Genomic DNA, 15,245 nt, shown 5'->3' on the forward strand with positions numbered 1-15,245 from the left:
TGAAATGCCCAGAATAGGCAAATCCATAGAGACAGACAGTAGATTAGCAGTTGCCCGGGGCTGGGAGGGCTGGGGCCTGGGAGGGCTGGGGCCTGGGAGAGTGATGGTTCAAGTGCACAGGGTTTGTTTTGGGGGTGATGGGAGGATCTCAAATTGATTGTGTGATTGTTGTACAATCTGTAAATGTACTAAAACCCATTGAATTGTATGCTTTAAATTGGGTGGATTATATGAATGTGAATTTTATCTCATGAAGCTATTCAAAAAAAATTGTGCCTCCCAGTCTTCAAGTAAAACTGACATCCTGGGAAGATGAGTGACATGTAGCTTTTCACCCCTGAGTAAATGGGGGTTAAATGGACCCATTTGAGAATGGAGACTCTAGTCCAACCCCATTAATAGAACAGACTTATAGAAACCCGAGATAAGATGTGATTTGCCCAAGGCCACCCTGAGTCGGCAGCAGAGCCAGATTTCCTGTGTCCCAGTTCAGGATGACAGGGTCAGCCTCCAAATGTACTTTGCACTGAACTTGCATTTGCCTTGTTTCACCTCCTAAGTCATTTACTTATCAGGTTGACTTAGCCACACGTGTTCCCTGGGCCGCATCATTGTTCCTCTTCTCTTGGTTCTCTCTGGCTCTCCCCATCCTAGATGTCTCCAAAGCAAGGGGCCTAAATCTGTGGATACCCCATCCCCCCTTCTACAGGGGCTGGGTGGGAGTGGCAGGAGGAGAAGGGGCTCCAGCCATTCTTCCCTTGAGCCCCACTGAGCTAAAGGCCAGCGCTGCCTTCAAGAGGCTGTGGGAGTAAGATCCACTATCTGTTTAATCACAGAAGAACCAGTGGTATCTGGATGGAACCTCAGCCAGGACACTTTCATCCTACCCTGCCCAGTGTTGGGCAAGCTGTGGAAGTGAACTGCTGCGATCAGATGGGAGGACAGATCATGCAGTAACCTGCAGACCCCGTGACCTCGCTTTCTCCAGATGACCTCATGCCCGGAAATCCATGAGCGAACACGGCCCCTCCCTGCCAAGCTGGACCTTTGCAGCCAGGGGCATGCTTCGATGATCTCTGGTAACCTCAGGGCCTCCCTTCTGTCTCATTCTATATGGTTCTTGCCTCCATTCTTTCTTAAGATCTTAACAAAGTCCTGTGAGGTGGGCAAGGAGAGCATGAGTTACTTCATTCTACAGATGTGAAAATCAAGGCTTCAGAATGCAAGTTACTGGCCCAAGGTTTTTAAGCTAACAAATGAGGGAGCTGGGTCTGCTCTCCACTTCCAGTCCAGGCTCTTTCCACCAGGTTCCAAGCTCAGATTAGCAGCATGACTGTGGAGGACAGCGCAAAGGTGGCTCATGGCCTCCAAGGACAGTGTGAGCACCCGTCATCATCTGTCGCACTTGAAGACTACCTCCAGGAGAGCTGTGTTCTAAATCCATGCCCAGGGCTGAAATGGGATTGAAAAGCTGTGAAAGAAGGCAGTCTATGTGTACTCAGCAGTATTTCCTTTAAAAACAATTTTTTTTTAATTTATTGATTTGAGAGAGAGACAGACAGCAAGCACGAGCGGGGGGAAGGGAAGGGCAGAAGGAGAGGGAGAAGCAGACTCCTAACAAGTGGGGAGCCCGACACAAGGCTCGATCCCAGGACCCTGAGGTCATGACCTGAGCCGAACTCAGACACTTAACCGACTGAACCACCCAGGAGCCCCATCTGTATTTCCTAATAACTAACTCTCTCTCCCCTCCTCCTTTCCTTGAATGTGAGAAGTTAGGAAATGAGCAGTTGAGGGGCTGGTCCAGCTCCACTACGAGCTGGAAAATTTAGGAACCCCGAGGTTAGATGTTCAGTTTTGGTGATTTTTAATTCTAAACTGCAGCCCCCCCCCATTATAATACCATTACTTCATTCAATTTTTTTTAATTGTGGTAAAATATACCTAATATAAAACTTACCATCTTAACCATCTTTAAGTGCACACTTCGGTGGTATTAAGAACACTCATCTTGTTGTATGACCATCACCACCATTCATCTCCAGAACTTTTCTGTCTCCCCACGCTGAACTCTGTTCCCATTAAACAATAGCACCCATTGCCCAGGCCCTGGTGATCGCCATTCTCTGTTCTGCCTTCGTGAATTTGACTACTCCAAGTTAATAATTATTTTTAAGCTCCTATGCTGACTCACATGGGGTTCAGTGGTGAGCGAGGCAAATGAAATTCCCACCCACCAACCTCTAGGAAAGTCTGCTTTCATTAACTGAACTAACCTAACCCAGCCCTGCTTTAGGTTAGGGTCTTTGGAGAGCCCAGGAGGTGGGCTATGTCTAAGCCGGTGGCCAGGTGCGGAAGACTGGGCAGGTGAGATGAGGAAAGATGGGGGAGGTGAGGCTGGAGTTGAGTGATGTGTGATGACAGGTGACCGCCACTGGATAAAAGAGAAAATGCCTTCCCGAGGAATTCCTAAAGAACTGGACAAGAGGTGAGACTTCCTACATCATGTAGGTCGAAGCTGTATTTATTGTAACTGAATGGTCTAAGAAAGAGTCACCCCAAAAGGCTGGTGGACAGGCAAACATCAGGGTGGCCTTGTTAGCAGTAGCCCGCACGTGACCCAGGCTTTGGAGCTTGGGAGGAATGGGTTTCAGGTGCGGAGAAGTGAGCAGGGTAGGGGCTCCGGCTCCCAGGGTAAAGCTCGGCTGCGTGGCTGGGAGTCTGCCCACATCCGACTGGATGCCATGCTCTGCGCCTCTGCCTGCCTTTGCCTTCGGATAAAATTATACATTTCCAATTACAGGGCTGGCCAAAAATCAATCCAAAGGTGGGAGAGAACAATCATTTTTCTTAAAGAAGTAACCATTTCCATTAATTTTTCATTCATGCTGCCTTTGTCTGGCTAGCCATCCCTGGCGGGGCTGTAGCCTGCATCAGCGCTTGGATTCAGGAGCTACCCAGGACTCCTGCCCGTGCAGCCAGTTTAGGTGACGGTTTTATGACTGTCCTGTTGCTTAAAATATGCTTAAAACCATCCTGCTTCCTCTCACCAAAACTCAGTCCTAACTCTACTGTGGAAATTCCGTGTGTGGCATGACCACATGGTGAGCTTCTTTGCATCACTTCACGGAGACTTGGTGTTGGGGGACAGGATGGGTCCACCTGGCCGGTGCCCTTGGCTAGAGGTGGCCGGCTTTATGCCTCTAGGACCTTGGGTCTCCTCCACCTGACGGATGGTAGCTTCTTGTGTCTTGACGTGTGTGTCTCTGTGCTTGCAATGCAGTGATTTCAGCCTCCAGCTCTTGTCCTCCATTCCCTAACTTCAGCCTGCCCCGTCTCGCTATGAAATCTTCTCAACTCCCCACCACAGCTGAACTGCTCGCCCCAGAGACCTTCTCCTCCTCCCCGCCTTACGATGCTCTTCACGCACGTGTGTTGCCTGTTCACGTGCGTCTCCCCTCACCCACCTTTAGTGATCTGAGCACAGGGGCAGCGGCTTTTAGTTTTGAATTTTCAGCACCTAACAGCACCTGGCCAATGGTAGGTGATGAATGAAGGTCATTACAAAACAAAAGGACAAAACCCAAAAGCTGACTGGGAGTCCTTCCTCACTGTGGGTAAGCAAGGGTAAGGGCCCTCATTAGCCGTGGGAGGTGAAGCAGGCCTGACACCCCCCCTTGACTTATCCCATTGATGTCAAAGAACCAAGCGCTTATCCCACCTCCGTGGCTAATTAGCCGTGTCACCAGTAATAAGTCACCACACCGTGCCCTTATCTCTAAACAGGGGCATCTCTTCCAGCCCTCGTGTCCTCAACCTCAAGAACCTCTGCCCTTGGAAGAGACTCCTCCCCTACGCTCGCTCCTCCCACTGAACGACACTCACGCTTTCTGGTGCTAACTCCCTCCACAGGGGCCGCTGTCCAGGCCGCTAGGCTGACTCTCCCTCCTTCTCACACCTCAGAGGCTTGTCTGGAGCTCAGCCTGGCTCCGTCCATTATCTCTGGACCCTTTACTGTTTTCTAAAATGTGTTTAGGGGCGCCTGGGTGGCGTAGTCATTAAGCGTCTGCCTTCGGCTCAGGGCGTGATCCCGGCCTTATGGGATCGAGCCCCACATCAGGCTCCTCTGCTATGAGCCTGCTTCTTCCTCTCCCACTCCCCCTGCTTGTGTTCCCTCTCTCGCTGGCTGTCTCTGTCAAATAAATAAATAAAATCTTTAAAAAAAATGTATTTAGATATGACTACATGTGGGACAGTCACCCTCATAGAAAACATTTTCATACCCTCCGAAAATTCCCTTGAGTCCCTTTCCAGCCACTGGCCCCCACTCCCTCACCTCTGCCCTAGAGGTAACCACCGCGCTGGTCCGGCCAGCGTTGGTCCGGCCAGCCCTGGGACATCATATACACGGAACTATATAGGAAGTATCCCTTTAGTTGCTTGATACTTCATTCCACGTAACTTTCTTGAGATTTGTTCATGTTGTTGCAGGTGTCAGTACTTCATTCTTTTTCTCTTTTAAAGAGTTTATATATGGGGAGCCTGGGTGGCTCAGTGGGTTAAGTGGCTGCCTTCGGCTCAGGTCATGATCCCAGGGTCCCGGGTCAAGTCCCACATGGGGCTCCCTGCTCCGTGGGGAGCCTGCTTCTCCCTCTGCCTGCCGGAGAGATTTTATTTGTTTATTTATTTGACAGAGGGAGAGAGCACACAAGCAGGGGGAGCAGCAGGCACAAGGAGAAGCAGGCTCCCAGCTGAGCAGGGAGCCCATGCAGGACTCGATCCCAGGACCCTGGGATCATGACCTGAGCCGCAGGCAGACCCTTAACCCACTGGGCCACCCAGGCACCCAGTAGTCATTCTTTTTAATCACTGAGTAGTATTTTGTTGTTTGAATAAACCACAATTTTTTACCAATTCTCCCTTGTTGGAGGATATTTGGATCATTTCTGGTTTTGGTCTTTTTGTGTTTTTAACTTCTTTTATATTTGACCATTTCCCTTTAATTTCTAGATATAATAAAATCATTTAAAAAAATTCACCTCCCCACTTACTAGCTATGTGACCTGGAGTGGGTTACTCAGATGCTCTGAGCCAGTTTCCTTATCTGTAAAATGGGATAATAATAGTATCTTTTTCATAAGATTGTTTTGGGTATTTTTTTTCCTTTCAAGGGTTAAAATTTTATATTTGAAGAAACTCATACTGCACATTTTCAGAGACAGTCATGTAAGAAAGCAAAAATGTATCCTTCCCTCGACCTAGAAATAAAGAAGGGCATAACAATATTTTTTTAAATCACAATACTTGAAAATTTAGCACCAGCATCCAAAATGAACAGAAAAGGGGGGGAAAAGCATTTACTACGTATTTCAGATTTCTCTGGTTGGGGTTCTCTGCATGTGGTATTAATATTTCTTCTTTCAATTTCTATTACCAAAACAGTAAAAAACCAGGAAAAATATATTTTATATATTCATATAAATACATAGCCAAATTATAACAGGTTCATCTATTGAAGCACTTAGGGTATTGCCTGGAATATGATAAACACTATATAAGTGTTTGCTATTATTTGTATTATTATTGAGCTGTCCTGAGGATAAATGGGTCCCCCCACTCTTGGCAACACATTTGTGATGCAAATGTTATGTGAGGAGTACGGATTGTGAACCCCATTTTTGTCACTTACACCCCTTCTTACAAACATTGTGTAAGTTCAGTTGTAACCCTGGTATTATTATTATTTTTTTTTCTGCAAGAATATTAGATGACATGACATAGATATGGTTCTCAAACATTCAAACTGAAAAAAATACAATCACCCTAACTTGCTCAGCCTGCACCCTTCACAAATACATTGTTAGGAATTGCTGGAGTGGAAAATATTTCGCATAATTCTTGGTTTATAAGATATAGAAAACAATAACTGTATCCAATAATCCATGTTAAGGCATGCCATTTTGATAAAGTAAAAAGCTTTTGTGAAGAGGAAGTCTGTATTTCCCTCTGCCATTTATTTCTAGCTACTGGCTGGCTCTCTTTTACTCCACAACTTAAAAGCTCTGGATCCAAGCTCTTCACAATTGCTTCCTCTCTCTCTCTCTCTCTCTCTCTCTCTCTCTCTCTCTCTCTCTCTCTCGGTCAGCGCTGGCCTTGTAATCGCCATACCTGATAAACGGGTTTCAGTCCTGTCCTGTTTGACCTCCCTCAGGCATTGGACACTTTCATTCTCTCTTTGAAACACTCCCTCCACCCCAGTTTCCCATCCCATTTTCCCCTCCCCCAGGGCTGTTCATTCTGGGGCTCCACCCACACCTGAGAGTTGGTGGCTTTTCCAAGTGCACCCCCCACCCCCCACCCCCATACACACCCTGGGCTTCAGGGCAATTTCTTGTCAGTCATCACTCCAAGGCCACATGTGTAAACTCAGCTCCCCTGCCACTGTCCACTCTGACAGCCCTTCCCCCCCCCCCACCGCCCCGGTCTCTGGACATCTGGTTGCCCACAGCTGCCTCCCCTGCCACATGTTCAAAACCAAACTCTGTTGAGAGTCCTCCTTCCCTCCTCTGCAGAAGCAAGCTCCTTCCTGGCCCCCATTCCCGTTTTCTCTCAAGGGCTCCCCAACCATCTGGGAGCCTGAGGTAGAAATTTTAGAATCATTCTTGATTCTTTTCTCCCCTTCGCCACCCGCATCCAATGGCTCATCAAGTTCTGTTGTTTCTACCTTGGAAATATCTCATGGATTCACCCCCTCTTCTACCTTGCAATTGCTTCCATTTATCATAAAGCTCCGTGAGACAGCTGGAATAATCTCCTGATTTATCTCTTCAGTCTCTGTCTGCTCCGCTTCCTTCTCCATCCTGCCACAAAAATTCGTAAAAACAAATCTAGTTACATCACCCTTCTGCTTAAAAATATAATGATGCCTTGTTGGCCATGGCTGGTTCCCACACTGGGCCTGCCTGCCCTCAGGGTCACTCGGAGGTGGATTCCTGGGGTCCCACCTCAGGGATTCTGAATGAGTTTTGGAGCCTAGATTTCTGCAATAAAAAGAGTTCCCTTCCCTGCCCCTCTTCCTGCTCCACAGGGAACTTGCTATTCTCAGCATCCTGGTTCAAGCCTCTGTGCTTTGCAGCCTCTGGCTTTGCCTGGGCTGTCGTCTCTACATGGAACACTCGTGACTTCTCATTCCCTTCCTTTGTCTTCCTGGTGGAGCCATCCTACCAGACTCTCCTCCTGCCCCCAGCCCTGTGAGGCCTTCTCTGGCTTCCCTAGGATGAGACGAATTGTGTGTTCCTTCCTCCATGTTCCCAGGGCTGTCTGCACAGACCCGTCAGGGCATCCCTTGAACTGTGCTCACCTATTACAGGGTGACCTGTCTCTCCTTGCTGGGAGCTCCCTCAAAGGCAAGACACCAGCTCCTGCTGCCCGCATTCTTGCCTGCCAGCCCCACCCAGTACTTGGGCTGTGAGTAAATGGATGAGCCTCTCTTCTTCCTTCCTTTTCTTAATTCAAGCGTTGCTTGTCAGACGGTGCCATTCGCAGTGCTAGCCATTGACAAACACTGAGTGTGGTTTTGTAGATGGTGCCTCCCTTAGGACTCGGAGTCAGTTTGGGTGCATCGTATTTCACGGATTCCTTTTATATCAGAAGTGGAGAATTATGGAGGATAGGAAGAGGGGACAACAGGGAAGAGAACTCCGAGCCTCCCACCTGAGCCTTCTCAACTCTGCGGTCTGATTGATTTGGGTATAATGAGAGACTCCCCATTTCATTGTAAAGAACTTGCAAGCTGTAGAGCCCCACTGGGGCGGGTTTCCTGCATACTGAGCAGTAACATGCGTTTCTTCAAGCAGCAGGGTACTGTCTTCTTTTTCTTTCTTTCTTTTTTTTAAAGATTTGACTTATTTATTTGAGAGACAGAGAGAGCACAAGCAAGGGGGAGAGGGAGAAGCAGACTCCCCCCGGAGCAGGGAGCCCGACCTGGGGCTCAATCCCAGGACCCTGAGATCATGACCTGAGCCGAGGGCAGACGCTTAATCCACTGAGCCACCCAGGCGCCCCTGGCCCATTGCCTTCTTGCCTGACTTTTGCAGCGCTGGGAAGCCCCGCAGACCAGGGAAGGGGCAGTGGCAGGGTCTGAGGCCTGTGAGGGTGACATCTGGCAAAGAAGACCCCCCTGCAGAGACAAATGTAGGGCCGAGCACTCATTTGGAGGGTGCACTGCGATGTTCTGGGAGTGAATTTTTCCTATTGGTAGGCTAGGCCCCTTCAGTTAGCAGTCAGCCTTGATTTTATTTTCTCGTTCACAAGAAAACCCTAAGGAAAAATAAGATTCATGAAAAACAGCAGGAGTAAAAGTGTCCCTTATATATAGGGACTTCAAATGTACACAAAAGAGGCTCTTTTAGCTTTAGTCACAGTAAGAAGAGAAAAAAGAATGGTGAACATGTATTGAGCCCTGTTCTTGTCCTCTGTCAATTCATTTATTCAAATTCTCACAAAAGTCCTAACATAAGCCATTGCTGTTAGCCCTTGTTCTTCGATGAGGACTCTGAGACAGAGACGTTGCCTCATTTTCCCAAGGTCGCATAGCCAGTGAGCAGCATGTGAAGCCACACGGGTATCCCTCATGCCACAACGCTGCTCAAGGCAGAAGGCGGGGGAGAGGCTGGTGCTGACTGGGCCACGGGAAGGCAGATCCACTTCACCGCTGTTTTATTTCTGCCTTTCTGATCTCCGAGAAAGGACTTTAAATTTCAAGAAGGAAAACAAACCCAATAAGGAAGGAGCTAGACTTCAAGATGGGTGCAGTGTGAGCTGGCAGCAGTCGTAGTCCCTTGATGAGCTGCGATCCAGATAAGGAGAGGACTTGGAGATTTCCTAGAGACAGTGGGGAGCGGATAAAAACTGGAAGTCAGTTCGCTTTCCCACGTTATCAAAAAGGATCCAAAAACAGACTATTAATGGCATCTTTTCTGTATTTCGTATTATGATTTTAAAGTTGCAAACCACAGGGTGCCTGGCTGCCTCCATCAGTAGCGTGCCCAACTCTTGATCTTGGGGTTGTGAGTTCAAGTCCCGCATTGGGTGTGGAGATGACTTAAAAATAAAAACTTAAAAAAGAGTTTTTTTTTTAAATAAAATTGCAAATAACATAAGCCAATGTAAACAGCTTATATAAAGTAAAGCTTATTTTTTTATAATAATATTTTTTTATTATATTATGTTAGTCACCATACAGTACATCCCTGGTTTTTGATGTAAAGTTCGATGATTCATTAGCTGTCTATAACACCCAGTGCACCATGCAATACGTGCCCTCCTTACTACCAACGACACTACAGATAAAGGACTGGTATCCAAGATCTACAGAGAACTTCTCAAACTCAAAACACAAGAAAAAAATAACAAAATCATAAAGTAAAGTTTATTGTAAGGAAGAACCCAGGGCTGTGTTACAGAAGCCAGGGCAGGAATCCGCCAGCCCTCAGGAGTGAACCAGAATAGAATCAGATATTTCCACAGTAGGTTTGCCTCTGAATTTTCCGTGGCTGTGAACTTGGTGGTCCACAGAGTCAAGGTTGATGGTTCCTCTTTTGAAGAGCCAGCCAGCCTGAGACCAGAGTCTCAGGGACCCAGTGATATATTCCCAGGTAAATGATTCTGGACTGATCAGTGGTGGGGAGGGGCCTGGGTAAGCAGAGGGGTGGTACAGAGTGGCTAGTTCACAGGGAATTGGGAAAGGGGGGCAGGGAACTGTATTTAGATGGGAGGGGGGTGTCTAAGCTCCTACCCAAATTTCTTGCCAAATTCTGGAATGAATGTTTATAAACAGTTTTCCAAGGATGCAGATTCCTCTGAACCCCTTAAAAGACATCATTTTCCTTTTGATAGACTCACTGAACAGGTAGATAAAGAGAATGGCATAGACATAATAATCACGATGATCCTGTGAAAAGCTGTAAGGGCACCACCTTCATCTTCTTTGGCTTTGAGTGGTTGGTGCATAGAGCAGTGCTGGTACACAGTAGGTGCTCAATAACTGAAAAATGAATGAATGAATGAATGAATGAATGAATGAATGAACTGTGTGGAGTGACAGCACAGTCCTGTGAGGTCATGGCTGTTGAGAACACCTGTACCCACAGAACACTGATCAATGGACCAGGGTCATCCTGGAGAGACAGAACTTTGAGGGTGAGCTTCGGTGGGACAATTACATCAATGATTTGGGGAGAGACGGACAGGCCACACTCACAGATGACTTGAAGCTAGGAGAGTTAAACAGCCTCCTGAGGGCAGATGCAAGAATCCCAAAGCACCCACAATGCAGGAATGAAGGAAAAACCAGTTCTCTGAAATGTTGCCAGGACTAACAGCAAGTTCTTCATGTGGTTAAAAATGACCAGTTTTCGAGGGGTATGGGATACCTGGCTTCGATCGAGGTCAAACTCAGGGTGGTGTCTGCTTCTTGGGCTGCACTAATCTGGGTATAAAACCAAGATCGAGGGCATTTTGGTTGAAGAAAATGGGGCTGCTTAATCTGGTGAAGAAAGTTTTAAGGGCCAATGGAATGTCTTTCTTGCAACAGTGGAGGCCAGTGGACCAAGGGGAAGACGAAGGGTAACAAAGTCCTATCGCATCTGAAGGTAGTGAGCTCCCCATAATGGTAGTAATGGCCTACATTGGAGCAGAGCCTTGCCATTCCCCATTCTCTTCCTTATTTGTTCCCCACACAGCCCTCAGGCAGACGATGACGTGTTCTCGTTATAGCTAGAGAAACTGCACGGCGAAAGAGAGAATGTTTAAGTGATCTGCCCAAGGTTCCCAAGTACCAAAGCCAAGGCTGGCCCCCTGATGTTCTGGCTTTCACGGTGTTGAAAGAGAGGCCAGAAGACCATAGCAGGGATGCGTGGGGGTGAGCTCTTCCATAGGAGGGAGAAGGGCTGCCTTTAAAACCCCCAGGTCTGAGTGTCTGTGATGGTGAGGATGCCCCGTGAAGGATGTCAGACTGTGCTGCAGACTATGTTTGTCGCTGTGCTGATGAAAGGTTGCAAGTGATCAACACTCTTACGTCCGCCCCCCCGTCCCCCCATCAGCCACCAGGCAAACACCAGCATGGCTTGTGAGAGGGGCGTTCAACGTGGGGGCTGAGACAGTGCTTGGCCCGACTTGAGTGCCCCCCACCATTTTAGAATGAGTGATGCCATCTATTCAAAAGGCTGATTTAAGGAAATAGCTGCTTCTGCCTTTCGTCTTGTATTCAGAGCTTTACTTCACGCGTTATGACTTCTGAATTAATTGCAAAAAATCAAGCTCTGGGGCGCCTGGGTAGCGCAGTCTTTAAGTGTCTGCCTTCAGCTCAGGGCGTGATCCTGGCGTTCTGGGATCAAGTCCCACATCAGGCTTCTCCGCTGGGAGCCTGCTTCTTCCTCTTCCACTCCCCTGCTGTGTTCCCTCTCTCGCTGGCTGTCTCTCTGTCACATAAATAAATAAAAAATCTTTAAAAAAAATCAAGCTCTTCATTTATCTGAGACTTCCTAGTTGGTGGGAGTGGCAATCAGACAGACACATCGAGAGTGGGTTAAAAAGCACTGGGCAATATGACAGCTAAATGCAACGTGTGATTCTTGACTCATACCAGAATCAGCAAACAAAACAAAACAGTTCTAAAAAAGTTATTGGGACAGTTGGGCAAATTTGAATATTGACTCTGTGGGGAGGGGGAAGGAGGGAGAAAGAGGGTTGGGAGGGGGAAGGAAGGAGAGGGAGGGAGAGGGAGGGGGAGGGAAATTATCCAATCCGTGTTAAATTTCTTGAGAGTCGTGTAGGAGTGCATTCCTTTTCTTAGGAGATTTCATGCTGAAGCACTTAGGGGTGAACTGCCATGATGGTCGCATTTACTGATGGCTCAGCCAAAACAACACAGAGAGAAGTGGGAGAGCAAATGTGGCAAAAATGTTGACAACTGATGAATCTACGTGACGGGTCTATGGTGGTATTCATTCAATTGTTGCAACTTCTCCGAAGATTTGACCATTTTCAAATGAAACTTGGGGCAAAAGTCGTTAAACCTGAAATAAAGGCAAATTTCAAAGAATGTTTCTACTGTCCTCTGAGCCTAAAAATGAAAAGCTCCAGTGGGTGGTAAGGAGGCAAGTTGAGGCAAACCATGTTACCTCTTGCCTTTTCTTAGCAGTGTAAAGCCAGTAAGCTACAGAATAAAACAAAGGCTGTTTTGTGTGGTAAATGAACTCATTTATCAGCCGCATTCAGACTGGAGAGACAGAGGGAAAGATCAGACTGTTTAAGTTTCTTTTCTCCACCCTGATTTCATGGCTCTGGTTAACCCTGTAGTTACTTCCTGATGTTTGTAAGAAGAGGGGCAGCCCCACCCAAAACTCGATTATAGCCAGGGTTCTAGCACGTTGCCACGCATAAAACATCTTTGAAATACAAGCCATAATTACTTTTGCTTTTCTGGCAAATACACTTAGTTTGAAGGAAGTACAGAATTTAAGAATCTATTTTTAAAATTAATTTAATGTTGAATATCAGATAATTTGCCAAAGAAGCGATGTTTCAAATAATTCCTTACGAATTCATTTAGATAGTAACAAAATATATTTTTTACATAAAAGTGTTGCTGGGAAGTGTTTGCATTGCAAATGTGTCATTTGGAAAATTATTAAACTGGTTAGAGATGCTTTTATGGACCCAGGAAAACTTTACACAAGGCAAGCCCAACCTGTTTGTCAATCTGGTGTGCCTCCTGGAACCCCAAGAAGTCCATGGGGCATGGGTGCAATAGTTGACCAGATCTGACCTAGAATCTGGGCTCCTTCATTGATTTACTCATTGGGTCATCCCTAATCTTAACTATTTGTGTGTTCCTACTTTTTTTCCCCTGATCAGTCTGGCTAGCTTCATCGGTGTAATTGATTTTCTCAAAGAGCCAGTTTTGATTTCATTGTTTTTCTCTGTTGTGTTTCTTGTTTCTGTTTTATTGATTTCCATCCTGATCCTTATTTTTTTGGTTCTTCTCCTTCCTTTGGATCTCATTTGCTCTTCTTTTTTCTAGTTTCTTAAGGTGGAAGTTGAGGTAATTGATTGGAAGCCTTCCTTCTTTTCTCATGTAGATGTTTAGTATTATGATTACCACCCCCAATACTGTTTTAGCAGAATCCCACACATTTTGATATGTTGTATTTTCATTTTATTTTATTTTATTTTTTAAAGATTTTATTTATTTATTTGACAGAGATAGACAGCCAGCGAGAGAGGGAACACAAGCAGGGGGAGTGGGAGAGGAAGAAGCAGGCTCCCAGTGACAGAGCCTGATGTGGGGCTCGATCCCATAACACCGGGATCACGCCCTGAGCCGAAGGCAGACGCTTAACCGCTGTGCCACCCAGGCGCCCCTGTACTTTCATTTTAATTCACTTCAAAATACTTTTTAATTGGTGTTTTGATTTCTTCTTATGTTCTTGTGTTATTTAGATACGTATGTTTAGTTTTCAGAGATCTGGGGATTCTCTAGAGAACTTTCTGTTGTTGATTTCTAATTTAATTCCATTTTGATTAGAGAACATCCTCTGTGTGACCTAACTCATTGCTGTTTCATGTTGTTAAGGTTGATCAAGTGATCTACATCTTTACTGATTTTCTGTCTACTTTATCAATTCTTGAGAGAGCTGTGTTGAAATCTCTGACAATAATTGCCATTTGCCTCTATCTCCTTGCAATTCTATCAGTTCTCAGTTCCTCTATTCTATTCTATTCTATTGCTCTGTTATTATGTGCAAAAAAAAAAAATGCCTGGGAGTATGTCTTCTTGACCCTTTTATAATTATGAAAGGAACTTTTTTTTATCACGGATAGTATTCTTTGCCCTGAAAACTACTTTGTCCAGTATTAATGCAGCAACTCCAGCTCTCTGTGTATTAGCTGGGTTGGTATTAGTATAGTGTATCTTTTTCCATTCTTTTACTTTTAACCTATATTTTTATTGACAATAGGGTTTTTAGAATTTTTTTCTTAAGATTTTATTTACTTGTCAGAGAGAGAGAGAGAGCACAAGCAGGGGAAGCAGCAGGCAGAAGGAGAAGCAGGCTCCCAGTTTAGCAAGGAGCCCAACACAGGACTCGATCCCAGGACCCTGGGATCATGACCTGAACCAAAGGCAGATGCTTAACTGACTGAGCCACCCTGGCATCCCAAAAGTGGGTTTTCTGTAGGCAGCATATGTTACAAAGTGTTACATTTTTATCTGATCTGACAACATTTGTCTCTTAATTGAGGTGTTAGGCCATTTACATTTAATGTGATTATTGATATGGCTTGGTTTATTTCTGGTTAAGTGCTGTTTTTTACTTATTTCATCTACTTTGTTTACTTTTCTTCTTTTTCTGCCTTCATTTGGATAAAATGAGGTTTTTTTTTTTATGATTTCTTCTTATCCCTGCTGGCTTATCAGCTGTAACTCCATTGCATTATTTTAGTGGCTGCTTTACTGGATATAGTATCATTTTAACTTATCACAGTCTGCCTTCGAGTGATATCATATCACTTGATGTGTAGTATGAGAACCGTATGCTTCAGTCTCCCTTCCTTGTGCTATTGTTGTCATACATTTTACTTCTACATATGCTATATATCCACAATGTAATGTTGTTGTTTGCTTTAAACAGCTAATTATCCCCTAAAAATATTTAAGTAATAAGGAATAAAGCCTTTTACGTTTACCGGTTTAGTTATCTTTTCCAGTGCTCTTCATTCTTTGTATAGACTCAGGTTTCCCTCTGGTGTCATTTTCCTTCTACCTGAAGGACTTCCTTCAACATTTTCAGAGAGATCTGTGGGTAATGAAATCTTTTAACCTTTGTATGTCTGGAAAAGTCTTTGTTTTGCCATTGTTTTTGAAAGATATTTTTACTGGGTATAGAAATATAAGTTGAGGGGCGCCTGGGTGGCACAGCGGTTAAGCATCTGCCTTTGGCTCAGGGCGTGATCCCGGCGTTATGGGATCGAGCCCCACATCAGGCTCCTATGCTATGAGCCTGCTTCTTCCTCTCCCACTCCCCCTGCTTGTGTTCCCTCTCTTGCTGGATGTCTCTATCTCTGTCGAATAAATAAATAAAATCTTAAAAAAAAAAAAAAAGAAATATCAGTTGAGTTTTTATCTCTCAGTACTTTAAAGTTGTTGCTTCAATGTCTTTTGGCTCGTATTGTTTCTGACAAGA

This window comes from Ailuropoda melanoleuca, chromosome 14 (genome assembly GCF_002007445.2).
Source record: "Ailuropoda melanoleuca isolate Jingjing chromosome 14, ASM200744v2, whole genome shotgun sequence".
Taxonomy (NCBI): Eukaryota; Metazoa; Chordata; class Mammalia; order Carnivora; family Ursidae; genus Ailuropoda; species Ailuropoda melanoleuca.